Source organism: Callorhinus ursinus, unplaced genomic scaffold (assembly GCF_003265705.2).
Source record: "Callorhinus ursinus isolate GAN/ISIS: 27379988/994484 unplaced genomic scaffold, GSC_fseal_2.0 scaffold44, whole genome shotgun sequence".
Taxonomy (NCBI): Eukaryota; Metazoa; Chordata; class Mammalia; order Carnivora; family Otariidae; genus Callorhinus; species Callorhinus ursinus.
In genome coordinates, this window is record NW_027397106.1 from 6,724,697 (window position 1) to 6,735,335 (window position 10,639).

Here is a 10,639-nt window from a genome sequence, read left to right on the forward strand (position 1 = left end):
GTCATCATTGTCTGCTGGGGTTTGGATGGGAGCCCAGCAAATACCTGGGAGCCTTGGAGAGCTCTGGAGCTGCCTCTGTTCAGAGGTGCAGGTGGGAGTCTATACCTTCCTTCCTCCGGCCCCTAGGCTCTGCTTTACCATGCCAGCAGACACTGTGTGTGGGCCAGCAGGCTGGCAGCCTAGGGCTCAAGGATGTGGGAGCAGGTGGGAAAGACAAGTGCCAAAAGCCCCGAGGATGGAGACATGAGCTGGGCTACTGGGAATGGAGCCCTGGAGCCAGATGAATTTGGACTGAATAACCATCGGTGCCCTACTCTCCCTGGGCAGGCCGACTCTGTGGCCACTCACTTACGGCATTGCACACAACTCCTCCAGAGCTGTCCTGTTCTGGAGAAGTCAGGATTTCTGAGAGGCCATAAAACTTCCTAAGGCAAAAAGAACCCCTCGAAGCCAAAAGACTGGAGCATGGTAAGACAGCTGAGCTAAAGGCCACAAAAAGTGAGTGGAGACATGCTCTCTCAGTGACCTAACCCTGACCATGTGGCCTTGGAGACAGAAGCTTCCGAAGCCTTGGAGCCACCACAGAGTCACTCCAGGGTCCTGAGGGTGCTCTGTATAAGCCAAGCTGGTCTCTCAAAGGGAATCTCATGGTGCAGGTTCTAAATGAGGGGACCCCATGGTGAGAGGGACTTTTCAAACTTCAGGCTAACAACTCGTTGTTGGTTGTGCAATCAGTTTGATGGATCCCAAAAAGAAAGACTAAGGCAGGCAGGCAGGCAGGAAGGAAGGAAAAAGGAAAGGAGGAAGGAAGGTTAGGGAAAATAATGGAAAATACTGCAGGGCACCTCTTGTTTCATAAAATATATATGCATGGGTATACTAGGTCATGATAAATCTTATCTCTTACTTTGGGTTGCAGTTAAATTTTGAAAAACACTGTCCTGGGAAGACCCCTTTGTTCAGGTTGCTTTCGCTGCTTACAGCTTCTTCCATTTATTCATTCCGTTTTCACCATCTGGAACATAAACAGGGTGAACATTCCTGGCATGGATTAGAAAAGACAAATGAGTTAACCTTTCTGGACTTCATGTTTTTTAATCTCTAAAACAAGGGAACTGAGAAGGTGTCTGGTCGCTTCTGTCTCTATGAATCCATGGATCTCTGTGTCTCTCAGAATGTTCTTTGGGAGTTTGCTGAAAGTCTTCCCTTCATTTCCACCAAGGCCGTAGCTCTAAAATATTTAGGGAGAAAAAGGGGCCCTAGAAAATGGAAAAGCAAATAGATGGGGTGTGCTCCAGGGAGTTCAAAGGGCACATTTTTACCTGGAGTGTTGCCTCTGGACAGCATAATCCTCTGTCAATGGGGACAGGGTCTCTGGGAACCTCACAGGGACAACACGATCCACTCCAGCTCTGGCCCCATGGCAAGAAGTTCGGAGAGTGCCAGCCGGCCTCAAGGAGAGTGAACAGGCTGCAGAAAGGGAGAGCTCATCAGCTAGGGGGTGTCTGCAGGCCCGCCTAGGCCAGCCAAGCCACCTGAAGCCTGGTAGAGAGGTTAAGAGGCCAGTCTCCACCTTTCCCCACATTTCGTGAAATCAAGTGCACAGGGGTGACCTCAGCCTGGCGCTTCTGGAATCTTCCCTCAAAGGTGGATCACACCTGGAAGGGCCCTTTTGTTTCTCTACAGACCTTTGGGTCTATAGCACTACAGCATGGCGACTTGCCCACAGCAAGTGCCTATGAGATATTCTCTGATGTAACTTTTCAGAGATGAATACTGACAAAAACACAATGTGAACACCCTCTAAGGACCATCCCCCCCTTTCTGGGCACAAGTGAGAATACCAGAAATGTGAACTTTGGGGAAAAGAAAGAGAAAACTAGTGTTTTCTATAGAGGTTCTAGAACATGTGTCAAATAGCAGTCAAGCGAGAGGAGTTAAAAGCTGTTCTGTAGCACAGGAATGCTGACTGTCACCAAAGTCTTCAAGAGAACAGGGTCTGGAGAGCAACCACGCTTCCTAGTCACTGGCTAGGGCGATGTAGGATCAGGGGCCAATTATTGATTACAGCAAAACTGGGAGAAGAGAATCTCATGTATTCTTGCTTTTCTACTTTCACAAAATGACACTCCTAAGAAGCAAGCTGAGGTGAAAGATCCATCTTTGTTCAATATACATGCAAGCTGGCTCATTATCAGGTGGTCAAGCATGCCATACAGACAATACGTGCCACTAAGACCAGAGAATTGACAGTCACTTTGGCCTAGGGATGTCATGAGAGGTCTGATATGAGAGACGGAACCTGACAGAGGATAGGGCTGGAGACACAGATGAGAGAAAGCAGTTCGAGTATTGGGAGAAGATAAAAAGAACTTGGTTAGGGACAAGTGATAGGGCTGATGGCAGCACATGCTGGGGACTCTGATGACATCTACAATTTACAGATCTGGGTTATCTAGATGCCGGTCCAACAGGTGAAAAGCCCATGGAAGTAACTGGGGTTTTATGAGCGGCACCATGTAACAATGGAAAGTGCAGAAAGAAGACCTGGGTTCAAGTGGCTGTCATTCCCCAACTGCAAGAATTTTGACACCTCTGCCTGTCATGGTACAATGGGGAGAGTATTTTCTACTCTGCCCTACTCAAAATGTGGTGATGAACACCAGCTGAAGAGCTGTGAAAAGAGACTAATAGTCAGTAGCTATGGAATACTCAGTAGTCGTCTTCTACCACTTTTTGATAAGGTTTATTTTCAAGACGCCAGGTTCACTCATCTGGCCAACTAAGCACCACAAAAAATGACTTCTTCCAGAGGCTCATGGTACTTCCTGAGAACGTCCCAAGGTGTTGGTTATTAGAGATTTCTTCTTATAGTTTTCTTCCCACGAGAAAAACTGCTGGCTCTCCCATGATGCTTTGGGCAAGGGGATTCTTTCTTTTATTTTCATGACAAGCAGGGAATCCACCCATCAGTCTGGCAGGACCTCCAAAGGGGCACTTCCTTTCATCTGTTTCTCAGAATAGATGGTCCATCCCCAAATTCTACCAATGTGCCTCTTCTATTTTTTTTTTTTAAACCTTTCCAGCAGGAAATTTTCCATGATTTTCTCTTCATGAACTGTTTCAGTGCTTAACAGATTTTGCTGTTTGAAGGTTCTTTGCTCTGCTTAGCCTTGGTCCATTTCTCTTGATCCACTTATTGAGGGGTTGAGAGGGGCTGGTTATCTCATACAGTCTAGCATAACTGTTTCATAAATGGTTCAGAGGCTATGGTACCAGCAGACTGGCTGGGCTCTAGTACCGTCCTTCATTGACTCGCTGTGTCATGTTGCGCAAGCCGCTTAACCTCTCTGCCTCAATTTTCCACCTGTTCAGTTTGTCCCTCTGAGCCATGGTTTCCTCCCCTGTCCAAAGGAGCTCACCAACTGCTGGATGGCTTAGTGGCATCTCCATTATAGAATACTATGTTGTAATGACTATTTGTTTGTACATTCCCCCACTGGACAGTGAGCTCTAAGAAGGAGGGGACCACATCTTTTTCATCTCTCCTTTAGCATCTAGAGCAGTGCCTAGCACATAGCCAGGGAAGCAGGGTAATTTCTAGGCAAAATTTCCTATGGCGTTATTTTCCCCATCTACCTACAATTCCAGATCTCATGACATACTCTTTAACTCCTCTCTTCTCTTCACAGCAGTGTCATAAGAGGCGGATGGCGGGGGCCAGGGCCCAGGGAAGCTGAGACTAAACTCGCTTGGATGAGGTTCGCGACGTGATCAGCCGTGATCAGCCGTGGTCGCGGGCGAGGGGACTTCGAAGGGGACAACGACGCAGCTCCAGGCTCCACTTGGGCCCCGTTTTCCGTTTGCTCTTCTAGCCTAGCGTGCAGGGTCGGGCTGAGCTCCCTGGCGCTCTGCAGAGGTAACGGGACCGCCAGCGGTGCCCGGGATTTCCCACGAGCGCAGAGAGAAGCGATGGTGCCCGCGGCAGGCGGCCCCAGCCCGGCAGACGACGAAGTCCCAGTCGGGTCAGCCCAGGTGAAGGTGACGCACCTGGAAGAGGCGTCCGCAGCAGGCTGGGTAGAACCACGGCGGCGGGAGGTGGGCGAATGCATCACAGATTAACGCGGGCACAGCGTGGAGGTGCACACACATAACCATCGAAAACTCTCACGCACAGAGGCCAGAAGCACGTCTTGCCCTGTGCACTGCAGTCGCGGAGGACTACCCGGGGCGGAGCCTCCCAGTGGTTGATTCCAAGTCAAGATGGTTGCAGTGCCGCCGGCGCTCTCGCCCGGCGAGGCGGGTCCTCTGGGCCGGGCCAAGGGAAGGGGCAGGCCCGGGGGGCGGGGCCTTGGGGGCGGGGCCAGGTGCTGGGCTGTCTCTGCTTGTCAAAAGGCAGCCGCCGAGCCGGAGGCGCCGGGAGCGCGGAGCAGCGTGCCCACCCGCCGGACCAGGTGCGGAACCGGGAGCGGCGGGGAAGGGGGTCCCGCGATCGAGATTGGGCCCGGGGGAGGGGCGTCGGGGGTACCGGCCCTGAGTGCCCGGGTGCAAGCACGGGAGTCTAAATCGCCGGGGCAAACTTGGCTACCTGGGCTGTCGTGCCATGAGGCTGAGGCACTGACGGGACACCGAGGTCTGAGGAAGAGCTAAAGTTCGTGCCAGGCTGGCGAGAGGAGCAACGACCTCCTCGCTGCTCTTGGCAGTTTGACACACAAATTCTCTGCTAGCCCAGCGCTCCGCACTTGGGCAACAAGAAGCATTTGTTTTCTTCCTCTTTGGGGGAGCTTGGCATGGAGTGGAGGAGTAAGAAAGGGAGATTGGCTGTCGATGGTGCTAAGGTCTCCTGGAGGTGGGGTGTGTGTAGCCTTAACATCTTCTCGGACCTGTGTACGGTCACCTGCGATGGTGGAGTTGGCTCTTTTAAGTAGAGTGGTTTTTTTCTTTTCTTTTCTTTTCCTTTTTTGTACCACCAATGATTTTAGATCTACTCGACCCTAATGCACTGGATTTATTTTTTCAGGAGAGCCTATCCATGGAATTAGGGGCAAGCAACTAATCGAGGAGGGGGCTCAGGGAGTGGTTTCTGTTTGGGGAGTGAGGGGTCCCACATCTGTGAGTGGTGGGGGAGAATTCAGGAGAAGTATCTAGGAGGGAACAACATGGTGTCTGGAGGGAGCAGTGGACACTGCCCCCCCTTCCCCATGGACCACTGAGGCTGAGACCCAGGCTGCCTGGGCTGGGAGAGCACTGGGTCTCCCAGCAGAGGCCCTTCCCGCATCTCCTCCTCCTCCTCCTCTTCCTCCTCCTCCCTGCGGTGAGTGAGTCAGCCTCCTGTCTGGGCTCAGTTGCAGCCAGAGGGGCCAGAGCCCAGGCAAGCAACTGGGCAGGCATTTTCTGAGCATTGCAGAAGCTCCCCTAGGCAGAGTCAGCTCCACTCCAGCTCCCTGCTGGAAGGCTGTCTTCCTCAAGGCCAGTGGTGGCCACTCCTGTGAAGGGGACACCCAACACAGCCATGATTATGGGATCGCTGTGGTATGACTGTGAAGAGACTGGATTTGCAGTAAATCCACATCTCTTATCCTTCTCCAAGGATCAGGAGGTACATCCCAACCCTGTAGACTTCCAGGCTCTCATTCCATGTCTGCCTAGTGATCTTGTTAGCGGCCCATCTCTGCTAACAAGGTGGGTGTGCCCAAGAAGTCAGGAAGATTCTAGGACTAGGGAAGCCATGGTGTTGTCAAAGAAAGTTTCAAGCCAAGCTCAGAAGTGGGGGTGGTTTGTTGAGGTGGAAATGGATAGTCTGGACATTGGAACCCTCAACTCTGTGAACTTCGAGTGTTGTGTATTGGGGGGCCTTCCTCGTCCCTTCCCTGTCCAAGTACTGGAGGGGATTGAGGATCCTTCCGGAATGGTATGCAGCCAGACCAGGAGGTAGTAAGACTGTAAATTTCTCTCTGGCTTTTGTTTTGGGTGGTTCAGATCCTTGAGGAGAAACAGGAGCCCCCGAGTCCATTGCCCCCCCTGTCAGCGGCCTCTCTGGATCCATATGACATGAGCCCACAACCAGGGTGTGTTGTGGGGCTGACTCAGATTGCAAAATGCTGGGACTTCACAGTCTGTACTCTTGTTGGGTCCCATGGCTTCAGTTTGGCTAGTCCCTCTTTAGCCACAACTTGGACCCTGTCCAGGGTAAAGAATAAGAAAGGAGGGAAGAGGAAAAGGTAAGAAAAGAGGACAGTGAGATTAGGAAGGAAGGAAGGAGAGTTAGGAAGCTTTCCTGACCCCTCACATCACCTTGGTCAAGGCCCTCACACTCTATTTGTAGAAACATTGTGGAAGGTCTGGTACAGTTTGGGGTGCCCTGGTTATTTGTGTTTGTGGTTTCTCGGTCTTCTTCCCCATCCCACCTCAGAACTCAACTCCTTTTGGGATTAGGTCCCGGAGCAAGCACTGAGAGGACCTCCTGGACCCCCACCCTCCGCTCTCAGAATAAGTAGCCAGTGTCTGAAGCCAGTGTCTTCCACGTTTGGCCTGGGGCTCAGGGGCCAGACCACGCAGTTATCCAAGCAGGAGAGGGAGCTGCAGCTGTTCAGTTCTGCACCTCACATCCTTAGGAGGCAGTGGCCACCTTGGCCGAGATCTGCTTCTGGAACCTCCGCTAGAAACCTGCTATTGTCTTTGTCCGGTTCTGGTGGCTGGAGGGCCAGAGTCAGAAATACTGGAAGTCTGAGCTCGGATCATGTCCCAGTTTGTTGCTGGACAGGATGAGTTCTAGCCCCCCGGCTTTCAGTTTGTCATGGCTATGAGCCTGTTGTGGATGCAGGTAGAGGGAAGCAAGGAAATGATAAGATTTGGTTAAGAGCCTCTTAGGCACCCAGCTTGGTGCTAGGACCTCTGAGGGATGACAGGAAGCAGAACCCACCAAATCAGGCCTCTTCCCTGAGACGGTGTGAGCCGCAGGAGGGGCACTACCCTTGCTGTCTCTCCACTACCGTCCGGTTCCAAGACGATCCAGCTGGGCGGAAACTAGCCTGGCTGGCGTTCTGGACCACAGGGCCTTGCTTCCAGCCATGCTTTTCTCTAATTCCCTCTTCACCCTGTCCTGTGTCAGTGCCCTCTGGGTGGGCTAGGGACAGTGCCATACAATTTACTGTCCAAACTGGGAGACTTTGAGTGTGACAGGGGTGTTATTAATAAGTCGGGACAATGGACACACACCACAGCTGTCAAGGCCTCACTGGGACATTTAGTCATTCTCCAAACCCAGTGGAGGTCACACTGGTGAGGGGAAGCTGGGTGGGAGCGGGTTTAACGAGGAAGAGAAGGTGGGGGAAGTCCTTCATGATGAGGGGAAGATGGGGGTAGCTTAATTCTGAGGGCAGCCCCAACACCCCCACCTTATTCCTCGGTATTATCAGCCAATTCCAGGCTTTTCCCTGAGGGCAGCACTGCCCCCAGCCACCTTCTCCCACTACCCGCCACCCAGCCTCGCACTTGCTCGTGTGACTTCCCTTCACCCTTGGCTTATGACTGGCTTCACCTTTGGTTTTCCCGCCCCACCCCTACCTCAGATGGGGACAGGAAGGCCTGCCAGCTCCCCTTCAGCTGCCCCTGGGGGAATTGGGATTTATAATGGAGCCAAGACTCGGCCTCATGCTTCCTCTTCCCTCTTCCCCCATATCTGTAGCCTCTTCATTTTGCCTGTCCAGCTTCCCAGATCTCTGGGGGCCACACCATACCACAGGGAAGTCCAGCTGTCAAGCGGATAAACAACAAGAAGGGGAGGTAGTCAAACCTTGCTCGTGTGGATAAAGGGTGCAGGTCACTTGTTGTCAGGTTCTGGGGAACTGGTGAGCAGAGTGGAGGTCAGAGCCAGAGAAAAACTGCTTAGCAGGAGATGGAGTCAGTCCTCCTGGACACTGGAGTTTGTCTCCTCTGGTCTGACTATTGGGGAAATGGTCCAGGGCGGGGACAGACTATTCTTGCTCAACCCAAGCTCTAGGCATTGGTGACAGTGACTGCATCCTGCTGCGGTGACATGTAGAAAAGAAACTGCCCTCCCTTCTGCGTTCTTGGTCCTCGTGGTCCAGATGCTCAGGGTAGGCTCCCTGGAGAGCCCTCGGGGGGCCAGCATGAGAGTGACTGGGGAGCCTGGCATGGGGGTAGGGCCTCATCGGTAAGGTGTAGGGACTGTCTACTCTGGCAGGAAGGAAGCTGTTCTCCTCAACAACAAATGAAGAGGGCAGGTGAAGACCTCTTGGGAAGTCCCACCCTTTGAAGCGACTTGTGGGGCCAGCGAAGGGAAGAGGGCCCCTGGGCTGGAAGGGGAGGAGGGGGGCAGCTGGTCAGTAAATGGCAAAAGCGAGAAGCAGAAGCAGCAGGTGCTAGGGGCGTCTGAGCGTGTGTCATGCTTTTGCAAACCTGCCCTGCAGGTCCCGTGCCAAAGGAATAGGCCAAGCAGTGTTTCCAGAACCAGATACCACACAAAGTCCCCATTCTGCGCAGGGGAGAGTCCTGGTCCTGAGCAGGGCGTGGGCAGCGGCACCAGCGGGCAAGTGGGAGCTTGGGCAGGACCCAGAAGCCAGTTCCTGGGAAGCTGCTGCCTCTCACTGGCCTTCTGACCACAGGTTGAGGCTTTGAGGTGTTGTGCAAGGTGTGACATTCCAGGCACTGTGGGGCACCTACGAGGCGCAAGGCTTTGCTGGTGACACATCCAGTGTGTGCCACCTGCTGGCACTGGATTTGTAGCTCCAAGAACAGCTACTCGCTGAACCCTGAGTTCAGTAGTACCGGGGGCTGTGCTAAATACGTTGTGTGCGTGGCCTCCCAGACCCGCCACCATCTTGTGAGATAGGAAGCACTGTTTTGCTTCTTTTACAAATGGGACACCGAGGCTTGGTGAGGTTGAGCAATGTGCCGAAGCTGAGGAGTGGGACAGTCAGGACTCACTCTGGGGTCCGTTTTAACCTCCACGGAACCCTACCACTTCAGCATTCATGGGAAGCCACAGGGCATTTAGCACCATGCCTGGTACATAATAGGCCAGCAATAAATGTTTGTGAGTGGCAGGGTTAGATTTACTAACTGGTTTGAACAGGTTGACCTGGGTGCAAGCTCAGTTTGCCCAAAGGTTACTCTGGGGACAGTGGCCTCTCAAAGGAGGCTCCCTCTGCCAGCACCCTCAGGCCTCAGGGCCTCTCCAGCAGTCTTGGGCACCTAACTTGGGTAAAAACAGCAGACAAGAACCTGAGAAAGAGAGACAGAGCTCCATGCAGAGAGATTGCCTGGGATCAAATAAGATTTGAATGGTCTAGAAGGCAAATAACAAACACTCTCTCAATTTCACACAAGCCACTCTATTGATAACCTACTATGTGCTAGGGGCACCAAGGAAAGGTCATTGTCCCATTGGCCAACCGGGAGCTAATCTCATCCGTCTACCCTTCCCCCGCCTGGCCACCCCTTCAGAAATACTTCTGAAGCCAGCCCACCTGGAAGGAGAAATGGACTCTAGCTGCATCTAACAGCCTCTCTCTGCCAGGCACTGTGCAATTTCTTATCTCCTTTAACCTTGACAGCTTCTGCTTGAAGGAAACTGCTGTTACTCCCTCCAGCATGTGTATGGGGAACAGAGGCTGGAAGTGATGCAGCAGCCTGCCACGCTGCAGAATTAGCCCGTGACCACTGCTCTGCCCTGCTTGTCGGTGCCGGGCCTGGCCGGGGCCAACCACTCTCGGTGCCAGAGCCCAGACACGGAGGGAGAAGGAAGAGAAAGTGCTCAGCCCACCCTTCAGCGGGGGCCTCCGGGGTCCCTCGGCATAGGACTGAAATGTTAGGTAGCTTGTTAGAAGCTGTGCTAGCAGCCTCACCGAATAGGAGGAACACGGGGTTTGAGTTGGACACCCTCGGGTTCAAATCCTGGCTTTGTCACTTTCTAGCTTGTGACCTTGGGCAGGTGTCTTAATCTCTCTGAATCTCAGTTTCCTTATCTGTCAGCTGGGATAAGAATAACTCCCTTATAGAGCGTGTGTGAGGACTAGAGGTGATGTAAGTGAAGTGTCTGGCACGAAGTAAGGCCTCCAAAAGCATGGGCAGACAGATGGTCATTCAGTAGATATGCATTGAGGGCCTACTGTGTGGCAGGCACTATTCAAGACGCTGGGAATTTAACAGTGAAAAGTAAAGACTCTGGCAATTGTTCTCAGATTTACTAGACCAGAGACTCATCATTGCGAGAGGTCCCTTTAGAATCCAAGAATGTCTGTCTTGGTAGCTGGCTGCAGTCAGATTTGGTAAATTTCTCTTCCTGCCATTTGTTAGCTGATGAGCTTGGGAAAGTTATTTAGCTTCTCTGGGACTCAGATTCTTCCATTCTTTTTGTTTTTTTAACTGTGAAATATATCATACACACAATATGCTTATGTATAGATTAAAGAATAATATAATATATATGTATTATATATATCCTGTACATATCGCCTAAATTCAGAATGGAACATCGGTGACACCTTAAAAGCTCCCGTTCCTCTTCCCATTTGCATCCCCTTCCTCCCTCCCCACCCTGCTAATAATTTCCTTCCTTTTCTTTTTAAGTTATCATCTACGTGAGCCTTGCCAAACAATGTATTTGTTTACCTTC